Source organism: Psittacula echo (assembly GCF_963264785.1).
Source record: "Psittacula echo genome assembly, chromosome: 6".
Classification (NCBI taxonomy): domain Eukaryota; kingdom Metazoa; phylum Chordata; class Aves; order Psittaciformes; family Psittacidae; genus Psittacula; species Psittacula echo.
Window position 1 is genome coordinate 77,910,074 of NC_137743.1, and position 12,745 is coordinate 77,922,818.

The following is a 12,745-nucleotide window of genomic DNA, read 5'->3' on the forward strand; positions in this document are numbered from 1 at the left end:
GCCGGGCCCCGCCGCGCCGCCGCTGAGGGGAGGAATGAAGCGGACGCCGGCCCGCCCGGTGATGCCGCCGCCGCGGGGCCCGGCCAGCGCCCCAAGGGCGGACAGGGCTCCGAGCAGGACGGGATGGCTGTCGGTTTACTTACGTGCTCTGCTGAGGCTGCCAATGGAAGGTCTGCACCTCCGCTGGGCCATGGGCTGGGCGTCGGGCTTAAGAATAGCGTCTGGGCAGCGTTCGTGGACCCTAAACAACCAAATAACTCAACAGTCATAGTGCTTCCTGCTCCTCTTAAGTTCCAAACACGTATTGCAGCACAAGGAATTAAATTATTACCTGTAGTGCCTGCCACAGCCACTCGCATCATCCCTTCAGTATCACCATTTCTGGCATTATATAGGAATTAAATTGCGTAAATGCTTAACAACATAAACTTACCCACCTTCCCCCCCAAAACCCCCGCAGTAATTATTGAGGCAGAAAAACGAAGGCAGGGAGAATAACTTCCTGAGCAACAACTGAGCCGTGTTGCACTATCTAAAGGTCAGCCGTGTTAAGCTAAGAGAGGGTAGTAATCAAGGAAGAAAGTGAAAGGCCGGCCTAGGATGTGGGGTGTTTATCAGCCCTGAACTGACCCGGAGGCACTGGAGTTGTCTGAGGACTAAGCTCAAGCGCTGGGGTGAGGGTGCTCTGTACACAGGAGCTCACACTGAGCTGCAGTCCAAGCGGAGTCAGTAACACAAGCAGCCTCCATGGGCTGTCCCTCTCTGCAGCACACATGGGCTATTTCTGCCCAGGACACTGACATTAACTGGGCATCACAGGACAAACACATTCTTGCTTACATGTTCTGCCATGTACCTCCCTTTTCTGAGGGAGGATCCTTCATTCTTCAAGGGGAAAAAAAAAAAAAAAAAGGCATTATTTTGCCCTAGGGAAGAAATTAAGAATAAACTACAAGTTTGCATAATTGAGGACAGAGAAGAATGGAGGCACCATGGGTGTTTGACCCATTTAATTTGAGTCCTCACAGAAATGGAAGAGACACCAGTGCATGTGGAAGGCAGTGCTCTCTTAAGGTCATTCCCCTGCCATGCTAAGGTACTAATGCAGTGTGATCTGTATATCTGGATATGAAGGCCATTGAGGTCACTGTCATTCCCTACAGTAAAGGCTGCTCCTGGAGGCGGTAGGAGACAAAAGAGATGGGGGATGACCTGGGGTGGGAGAAGGCTTGTTTATCATCTGTCTCTGGAAGGATTTTCAACACTCTTCATCTTTGAGAATCTCCCCTGTGAGTAGTTAACCACAGAGAGAAACCATGTCTGAGGAGACCAGGAGTGCAAGCCTCTGGTCATCTTGCTGAATTCAGAGATGGAAAACTACCAGCTCATATAGTGGGGGGTTAATTACAAAATATCACTGTAATAAACCAGATGTCAGCTCCACATGAAATGATTTAATCTGGATGGAGACTTTCTGGCAAATGACTACAAATGCTTTTAGAGAGAACATCTATTTCAAATCATTTCCAGTCACTGTTTGTGAACTGAAAAGAGAAAGCTGATCTTTGTAGTCACAGACTACATTTACTGGAGCCATAAAAGCAGTCTTTCTCTGAACTCTGGTAACTCAACATTGCCCACCACACGCACACACTAAGAATGTGACCATGTTCTGCAGCTTTGCTTGTATTTCCTTTTCTTGGAGCTGTGTTTTTGAGAAGCTACACTCTGATCATCCACCTTCCTTCTACTTGGTTTCATTGGCACCAGGGATATCCCCTAAACAAACAAACAAATAAATGCTTTCTGAATAGAGGAATCAAGGCAAAATGTGTAAAAAAAAATTTCTTTGCAGGCTGTTACATAAGCTGGTATGTGAACAAAGGGGTTGCAGCTGAGGACCAAAATACAGAATATGACTAATACAGAGTAATTTCCAACGTTTTCTTTGCCCAAGGTAAGAAATTGAGAGAAAACTGCAAGTTTGCATAATTGAGGCAGACAGAGAGGAATGGGGGTACAATGGCATGTATAAATATGTATATGTATCTCTTTATCTATATACATAAATGTTTTCTTAGTGAGTTTAAAAGCCAAATCCAGTACCGAGCGAGTTTGCTGACATGGCTCAGCCTGGGGTCCATGGCTTGCAATCAGTGTGAGGTAACCTTTGCAAAAAGCCTCTTTCAGTGAGGCTCTGTGTGAAGACATGGATTACAGCCTGTTCGACTTGCTCAGAGACTTCTTTCCATGTTCTTTTAGCTATGAAAATGAGGATTAGCAAAAATGGAGAAACTGTTGCACTGCACACAAACTGTCCAAATGTATCCTTATCACAAAGGGTTACACATTTGTAGCCAAAGCAGCGTTCAGAGAAAGGAAATGTACCCTACTTAAAGTACAAAGTTTTCTAGTAAAGCAGTTGCTAGTGTAAAACATTACAGAAAATAAAAATCTCAGTCAGGTGTAAAATCAATTTAAATTTAATTAAAAGATCTCTTCTTTTCAAAAGGCCTCTGAATCACAGTTAATGTGATACATCAATGTGATATACTGAACAACAATCTCAATTACAGTGACACTAATAAATATGTACCCAACCACTGCATATTAGAATATTCAGAAATAATACTTTATAAAATAACTAGAATTCACACATATACACTCCAAATAATGAACTCTGTACTACAAACCCACACTGGGTTAAACTTGCCCATGAAATGGAAAGAATGCCTGTGGATTTCTGTGGGCTTTTGGTTCAATGCATATGTCACTTTATAAAGATTTCAATTTATGTGTCCTACATCACTTCACCATCTATCATGGTGAGAATACTTGTAAAAAGGAGTTACAAATGTCTCACTACTTAAAAAAGAAACAAACAAAATTAATTACTAAAAGAAAGCCCCAAATAAACTGAAAAATTAAAGCAAAGCAATTATCTTTGAAAAGCACATAAAATTACACATTAATAAAATTAAAATAAACAAACCTGCACATTTCTAACCATGGTAGATTTTGCTTGAAAAGACTCAGTGGAAAATAAATACAGCATAACACACAAACTTCCATGGAAAAACATCTGGTATGTTATATGCATGAGATATGCATCTTGTGCTTCTGGTATTTTCCAGTAATGATAGAGATGAAGTATCTGAGCCCCATCTTATGGCAATGGTTTCTAGAGGCTTAAATTTTAGTGTACAGAAAACCTAACTGGTTTCTTTCATAAGCTAGAACTGTACTTTGAAATCAAGAATTTCTGGTTGGCACAAAATATTCTGCTGTCCTTCAGCAGCTTTTAACTCTGAGCTCTAAAAAAACCCACTTACATCAGCCAGATTAGAAAGATAAGTTGAAGGTGAGATTTGTGCTGGTAGGACTTGCACTAGAGTACAATGAAAACATCAGAAAAGCTTTCATTACCTTCAGACCTTTAATATATTTTGCATAGCATGAACTAAACTACTTTTTTAGTCAATCCTTTGCTAGGAGAGGTACTGCATTAAGGCAACTACAGTATTTGTTTCTTTCTTTAAGAAGTTCTGCATAACACAGTTCGTACTTATCCCATTGTAAATCTGGGAAGAAGTCAAGTCTTCTTCTTGTTCCTCAAGCCATGAAGAATAACGTGGCTTTTCCCTGCTGTTTCAGACACTAAACTATATTACCAGTAAGAGAAAAACTCCAACAGAGGAACTGAGAAATAGTCACCCAGTGAATCAGCAAATCATACCCAGCTGCAAGCAATGTTAATGGTAACCAAGGACAAAATATTCACAACCAGTAAGACAACAAGCTACCATTGCAGTGGTCTGTCTGGTTTGGCAGGGAAGCAGAGGATTCTCTTCCTCTGATTTTTAATCTAATACTTTCAGAAGGATTACATTCATTAGCAAAGAGAAGGCAAAGCAATGCTCAAACCCAAATACTAGTTACAGAAACTGCATTTACTTTGATTGTGTTTACTGTATGTATGCATACATTTTCCTACAGGTTAGGTCCTTCCCCGCCGCCCAAGTTAGATTTATGTTTGCATAGTATCTGCTTATACAACCTTTCCTCACCCCAAGAACCTTTGAACCTACTAGCAGGTATCAAATTTGGTGTGTGGTGACAGTCTCACAAATATTAAATTCCTACAAGGTTGTGTGAACATCAGAGACTGCAAAGAAAAGGAATGCAAGACAGTGCCCTCCACAGGAGGAAAGCGCAAGGCATGAGCTCCACAGCGGGCTTCCATTTGTCCAGTGAATCACTGGCCGTGATTCACTGAACTGTGTGAGCCGCAGTTCAGTTTCCCTGAGGTGTCCCTGCCCAGGGCAGGGGGGTTGGAACTAGGTGGTCTTAAGGTTCTTTCCAACCCTAACTATTCTGTGGTTCAATGAAGAACTGGGGGTCAGGTGAGGGAACTGAAGGGAAAAGAGACAGCCAATGCTTTTAAAGTGGTGGAGACAAGGAAACAGATCCTAGAAGTGTAATACCCATAGGATATCAAACTTCAATAGTTTTGCTGTCCACACAGCCAATTGTTTCCATTGGGCTGCTGCTAACATTGGTGCCATCAAATATATGCAAAATCAAGATGACTTTGATCCTGTCATAAGCTTCACTGCTACAGAAAGTGCAGAGCTCCACTGACTCTGTAGTCCAGGGAGGAGCTAGAGACAATTTATGCAACGTAGCTACTGAACCTGCAATGAATTCTGCTTTGGCCTGTCTTCATGGAGGAAGAGAAGCTTAAACTGGCCACAGCTTTGAAATAGATCTGCTTAGACCTTCTGTTATAGTGGGGTCCCAGAAAAGACCAAACTTAAACAATGAACACAGACTTTATTCTAAATAAACACTAGAAAACTTAAGTTTAAAAAATGCAAAATTACTAGGACAAGTAGAATAGTTAAAAACATGACATACATCTACCTCCTCTGCCCATGATGTCTTGGCAGGATGGGTCCTTACTTCCACACTTGGCCTCAATAACACAAGTACATGCCTTCTCCATTGCATTGAGTGTACTAGCTATTGAGCCTAACATGTTTTTAGTAACTGCGGGTATATGACCGAGGGATGGCAAACTGACCAGTTTTCTCTGATCCCTAGGAAGTTCCTTCTATTCCTTCTGAAAGCAAGGGGTTGAGCAAATACTGGCAGTGAAGCAAGAAATTATTTTCTATTATTGTCATTTACATCCACACATACACACACACACACACACACACAAAAAACCCAAACAAAACCAAACAACAAACCAACATGGATATAGGGAGAGATATCTCTGTTTTCCTAATTATTAGTCAGTGACTTGAGGTCAATGGGAATTTGAGTTCTCAACTTTTGACTAAATTAAGTTTAATGAGAATAGCTTTTAAAGGAAATACAATACCACTGCACAGCAAAATATTCCCTGACCAAAGCAAATTTCAGTTGAGGGTCAGTAGTCTACATAGTGAAAGATTATTCAAGAAAATGACTGCTAATTTTACAGAGCATTATAGATTCTTCTACTTGAATGCAAGGACTAGCTCTCACTATTTATATGGCTAAAGTGATAGCTCAAAGCAGTTTTTAACTGAACTGGTTTTTCTGAATCAGATACAAGTCTAGCCATATCATCTTGTCTTCCTGATTAAATTCAGGTCTTCTACAAAGCAGCTTTGCAAACCTAAACCAAAACTAAACTCGGTATTTTTATTTAGTACATGCAAATGTGATTTTTGATGAAAACAATGAGCAACTTACTTATGCCCTTCTCAAATTCTCAAGATAATATTCCTCCCTGCAAAGAACAAAGGATCTTAGTACTTAAGTGTCAGTAGGAGGATTGCCATAGACTTCAGTTGCACTGAGATTCTGATAAAAACTGAGAGTGAAATAAATAGAAACTTTTTAGACAAACAGAAGCACTCATCTGTTTAAAATGTGTTTAGGACAGGCAAACTATGTTGTCAGTCATGCCACAGAATAGTAACAGCAGCTTAACGTTCTCTGGTAATATTAGTGAACAAAGTGATGTTTCTATTTTTGTATTCAGATTTCTGGCAGGAAATAAAAATTATTAGTAACACATAAGAAATGTTTTAGATGTTTTCTTTTTAGGACTATCAGTGCAATGTGAGATACAGACTTCATGTAATGGTACAAATTGTTTCAGAAATATTGTACACAGCTCTTCACCTGTTTCTTACAATATCCCAATCATCACAGTGTATTTAATTTAGGACTTAGCGTACTGTAGAATTCTCAGTGGAAAGCTTCAGAACATCTGTTTATTTCAGAGTTTGAAGTTGAGGATAAAAAAAAGACAAACAAAATCTCATATTTTGAGTAGATATTAATAGTTCCACACTTACCGCGCTCACTAATAAATTCATTGGATTCCTCCCCAGCAGTGTTTCTTTTCCAAACCTGGAAACTAAATTGTTGACAGTGAAAAAAACCAACAACATATGTTTAGTTTTCAACAGAATGTTAATTTAGGTTTTAAGAACCTGATTCTGCAGTGTGTATTGGCCTGAACTTGTATTAAAGCCAGTGACAGTCAGAGACATACTTCAAGCAAAGATCAAGTTTTGCACTAGTGGCATGACATTGTATCTGGCAAAGTTTGAGCAAGGATATCTTATGTCAAGCAAGTTGCCATGATATAGCTACTGTGAAACCCAGCCTCGTTTCAGGAAGCAGCTTCTCTTCGAAACAGAAACATCCTAGAGAAACGCTGTCCCTTCCATTTAATGTCTTATTTTACCCACAGTCACCAAATCATCTTTCTCAACAGTCACTCCAACAGAATTAGATAGTGGGAAGATAATCAACCTCAGCTATACATATATGGCTGCAGAAATACTCCTAGGAATCAGGTTTCAGTGCAGGATAACTACTTGTTCTTCCAAAGTCTGTCTGGAAGTGTCAGTGGGATCTAAATGACCTCAAACAGAAACAAAGGGGTATTAGACTGTTCCCCAGTTTTGATTTTTTCACTGCCCTGTTGGACAAGGTTTCAACCAAATGCTAAGGTGTGTGGCTAAAGTTAAGACATTTTGAGGCAAAGTGGAAAAATGGAGCAAACTTGAATGCTACCAATTCAGAGTACTTGAGTACTGGCAGAAAAATTCCAGTGTACAAGTTATACATTCTGATTTAGTGGCTCTACAGATTATGAAAGAGTAATTGCCTCTTGTGTTTTAGCTTCACATAAGGAACTGTGAAGAAACTGCAAGGTGTTGCCTTCTCATGCCATTGAACTTTTAAATTCCCAGAGATGGGACTGGACATCATTCTTTGCTTGGCACTGTGACCAGAAGTGCCACCAGATTCCACCTGGCTTCACAAGGAGCCTTCACAAGTTCCTCTGCTGAGGTTAATAAAGCATTTCAAACGGAGTCCTTCCACTCTTGGAGACACCTGAAATCTCAATCCACAGCTAAATTTTTCAGCTAACCTTTTACAATATTTCCATTCTCTTTGTCTCTTGCAGAATGTGATCTATTTATAACCGCTCAGCTATTTCTGAACCTCAAGCAGACAGAAAATTGATGCGTCATTATAAGGATATGCCTTTGAAATGGTTGAGTGGGAAAAGAAAAATACAGGAAGGTGACAAAAGCAGAAAAATTAGTCTTTGTCTATGTAACAGGATTAACATTTCTTACCTTTTTTCTATGGCATTCCTCATAACTTCCTAAATCAGCACATCAACTATGAATTCTCAGTACCTCTGCTTTTTAAAGTCATTTACTAATTCCTTTTCTTCTTTCCCCTCTCTTCCTTCTGTTCTATTAATAGTTGAGAAAAGGTCTGTTGCCTGCAGGGCTGGACAATTTTATCTGCTTTTAGGAGGTACAACTCAGCTCTCTGAGGATTTCTTACATCGCTGCAGTGTGCTGTTAACTGTTTATTACCAGAAGGTTCAAAACTGTCAAAGTACTTATGTGTAGGGGGAAGAAAGATTGTAAGTGCAAAACCAATTGCAAAGAAAGAAAGAATTCTATTTTAGCATAATATATGCATTTTTTTCACACAGAGAGAAATTCAGTCATGGATCCCATCTGAATTACAGGAACAAATCAGTATGGTCTCATTTCATTTCAAAAAGACTATATTAGAGCTGGAAAAGGTTCAAAGAAGAATGCTCAAAAGTTTGGAATGACCTGGAACAGCTGAGTAGTTTAACATTCACCAGTCAGGAAAAGAGGCAACTTAGCAGGAATATAGCAGATTTACAAAGTTATGAATTGGAGAAAGCGGATTCATTTGCTGTTTATTCTCATACATGGATTAAGAAACATCAAATGAGGTTAGTAGGAAACATGTCCAAAGCTCGCAAGGATACTGTAAATGATAAAAATTCATCAAGTTCCAGGGGAGGCTGGACAAACACATGGAAAAGAAAGCCCCAGATTACAGAACGTAAGCCATGTTCACCCTGGTCTTACTCTTGCCCATACAGCCCCTCAGGGCCATTTCTGGGAGACTGTGTCCTGGGCTAGACAGTCATTCAGTCTGACTCAGCATGGTTATTTTTATGTCTTTTTTCCAAAGAGCTGTAATCTTCTGGGGAACAACTAAAAGAGATTAGAATAACAATAATTCAATAGTTCTCAAACATCTTGTACCACAGTTTATTTTCCCTTCATTTTTCAAAATGTTGTGCATTCTTTTACTTGTTTCAAGTAAACACTATATTTGGTTTTGCAGATCACCTGTGGACCACTGGTGGTTCCATGAACTCTCGAGTTCCTTTGGCCACCATGTAATAAGTACTGCTAACCCTCATGCTTTGCCTCAAAGAAGAGCTTATAGATCTTCTGAGTTAGGAAAGCATTTCTCCCATTCATATAGAGCCATTCTAATGTACTTAAAACAGTAGCATTTCCTACCAGTGCAGGTCCATCAGTATATGAGTAACAAAAGGAGAAGCCAGAGCAAGTGCAGCTGGCTCCTTCTTGACATTAGTCACATCTAAGTTAGAAAAGCTGTAGTCAGATGTTCCTTGTGTCTTCCATAGCCTTAGCCACTGATATCAGTAGCAGCAGGAAGTGTTATGGGAAGCCTGAGGTCTCAGTTTCTTTTTTCTCTGTAGCTTACATGCTGAATAACATTGGTACAAAGAGAGCAAATGCCATCAGCTCTGAACTGTAGATGTTTTGTTATCCAGGTTGTAGTAGAACAAAAAAGCTGAACTGTTACCCTAAACACTGGAGGACAATTGTGAATCAGCCCTCCTGATGCCTAAAACCCCTTCAGACAGCACTCTCCTAGGTAAGACTTGTAGTGTTGAACCTGCTCCAGGAAACTGAGTTATTTATAATTTCCACTGACAAAGATGAAAATGTGTAAGGACATAAAGGTACAAGACACATAGGTTGCCTGTCTACCTTGTATGTCTCCCTTACATTCTAAATTAAGAATTTAAGCATCAAATACCAATCCAAATGTAATACTGGGGAAGAATTTTAAAGACCTTAAATGGCAATATATTTTTAATTTTGATCCAACTGCACCAAATAGTAAGTCAATGCAGTATCACTAAAATAGAATGCAGTAACTGGTTTACAAAACCTGTCTTATCTTACCTACCGTTAGATGTATTATCTAATCAAAACTGGTAAACCTTTGGACTCTGAGCTGGGTGCAGGTGATCTCCTTCCAACAACGGTGGCTGAACAAATATAAATGGTTTATACACAAAAGGCTTAAAAGGAGGAAACGGGTATTGGAAGGTTGGCTGCTAATTAACTTGGGCCTATCTGGGAAATGGAGACAGAAAGTGAACTACACCACAGTTATAACACCAGAGCCGAACTTTCGTTTAGCTATTGACTGAGCTGAAGCACTTTAAAACATGGCTGAGCTATAGCGTTTTTATGAGATAGGTAAATACTGCCCTCATTCTACATGCTAGATAGGTGTGAAAGATTAACAGGGACCTGCAAACAGTTCCCCTTCCTGGATAGGAGAGGTAAAGGTTATACAGCATGACTCACCAAAACCTTTGGCAAAAAAGTTTCCAGGTATTTAAGACAGAGTGCCATCTTCTAGGGAGGATGTTTTCCTTCACCTTCTAGAAATAACTCCACATATGCCTGAGAGATCTGTTTCTGGTCATTACTATGCAGTGACAAATTCACAATCCGTTGGTGCAGTCATTTTGTAGTGAGTAATTATGTTACCTACAAGCATTACAACTGCTTATTGTGGATAACTAAGAAAAGCAAATGAATTACTGTGAAAGAGAGTGCCAACTGCTTGTGCAAATACCCTACAATTTCCTGAAATTGCACACTGGAGGACATGACAGAATTTTGGGCTTTTTTCTTCTGTAAATACTAGGCTTTGTCTTTTTTCTTTTTTTTTTTTTTTTTATAAAAATGATATTTTAAATAAAAAAAAAAAAAAAGAAAAGTGAAGGTGAGAAATTCTCAGATAGGTGGGAATTTCCTCAGAAGAAAAGATAAGTTAAATTCTCCTGAGGAGAGTGACTGAGTGAGTGCATTTTAATACAGGTTTGTTTGTCCCGTGCTAAAAAAATGTCCTCATTGCCTTCTGCAGAGCTGGGTAACAGCTGATAGATGGCAACATTACAGGCTTGCATGTGAAGCAGTGGTCAGATTATTTGTTTAGGAAGAAGAAGCATGCATCCCTTATAACATACATAGAAGACCTTATTTAGAAATCTATTTATAACAGTTTACAGAACAGCTTTTCTTTCTTAAAGAAGCAAAATATATATATTCCATGTATTGATTTGTAAAGCAACACGGAAATTTAAACACGTGGTATCTGAATCTTCTTTCTCGGGATCCCATAATCCTGGATCATTGTGCTATATGGCATTTTCTGGTAGATGCAGTGCAAACATATAGATAAGCTATATTTATGCTTTAGCTCAATAATAGGAGCTATCTTTAGTGCAATGACAAGATGCCATTTGTTATCACTAGTGTATAGCATCTGATACTTTCAACTATGAAGCTAATATTGATACCACAATGAGATGGTAAAGGTTACTTTACAGAAGTGAAAACTAAAGCAAAACAGTAAAAAACCTACTTCTTTCTTAATTCTGCTTCTTCTGACTAGTTAAAATATGTTGAAAATGGTATGTTGCTATTGTAATTAGGATGACAGAGCAAAATGCAGCTGGTCCCTTACTAGGAAGTAACTGATTGATGGTGAACGTTCCAAAAGGCTCACAAAAGCTACAGTGATATTAGCGATGGCACAGGAGGAAGAATGCACAGATCAGATGTGTTGCATGATTCTCCTGTTCAGCCAGGGTGGGATGGGAGGGGACAATTGTCATAAACATTTCAGATGGAAAATGAATTTTTCTTTTTTGTTTGTTTTTCTTTCTTATTTTTTTTAACAAAGTCTCTTCTTTCTCACAAAATTGTTTAATTTTAGCATAAAGCAAAAGACGTTGCTTCTTGTTGCTGACCAGAGCTTTCTCTTCTTTAATTTTGGGGGTTTTTTAGGCTACAAATGTCAATAAAATCACTTTTCATAGTATCTTAAATTTATGAAATAATGTCCCAGGCTAATTCTGCATGATGCTACATCTCCTAGGCAGAAGCAGAGCTTTCAATTCAAGCAACAGATTTGTGTGCTTTAATATCTTGGCAGGTCCCAGATTGAAACCCTGCTGTTAACTCCTGCAGTTAACCATACAATAAAGCACCTTCTCACTCCCAGAGCCTGAAGAAGTGCTCTTAGCAACAGTTTTATAAGGTAGTGCCTGCATTTTTCTTGGCAGACAGAGGTGTGTCAAAGTATGACTAAATCACACTGAGTTGCATGTTATTTCTGAAATAATTATATATTCCCATATACTGCTCTTGGCAGCGTGAACTTCCATTCCAGCCTGCTATGGCAGAGACAGAGGGAGAGCAAGAGAGAAGGAGGGACTGTCGACGTCTGGACAGGAGAACCAGTGGCATCATGAGATCCACAGGGCAGATGAAGATTGAACGTACAGAGAGGAACCAATGATACTACAGACCATGCATTTCCTTGTGAGCAACTTAGATATATATTGTGCCTTGCCGTGGCTGGCACTGCTTTTCTTCACCAAGCAGTGTATATATATCCCTGGGGCAGTATATCCACTGAATGAGGGTTCCAGGTACCAAGTACTCCATCCCTGTCACTTCCATTGTTTGTTTATGATCCAGGATGACCATATTTCTTAAAAAAAAACAACCCAACCACCCAAAAAACCCCAAACACTTTCCCTTCTAGCTTGCTGTACATCCTTTCCACCAGGTTAATCCTTGTACACAGAGCTTGTCAATTGACTTTCATTGAAGCATTTGCCTTACAATTACCTCATATTGGAGAGTGGCAATTTATACTTACAAGCAGAGTATATCTGCAACAATGAATGACATATACTTATTTTTTAATAGCTTGAAGGCCTCTATTTATTCTGCTGACCTTTCCCCCCCTCTCCCATTTTTAAGTTTTCTAATCTGCTATTCTGTCCTATGCATCATTCATGGCATTAAATATCTTTGCCTAGGCAATGTTCTTTAAAGGCATTATTTTATGAACAATTTTAGCTGTACTCTAGAATTAAATAAAATAGAAAGAAATTTGGAAAAATATTCTTAATATTGACTTTTAAAATCAAAGGTACATCTTTTCAAGTGAAAATGAATACCTGTGTGAATTGTCAGATGAGTAATGTGGAAAGGCTTGAATACACACACATCCATTTAATAAGATACTGTCACGCTGTCAGCCA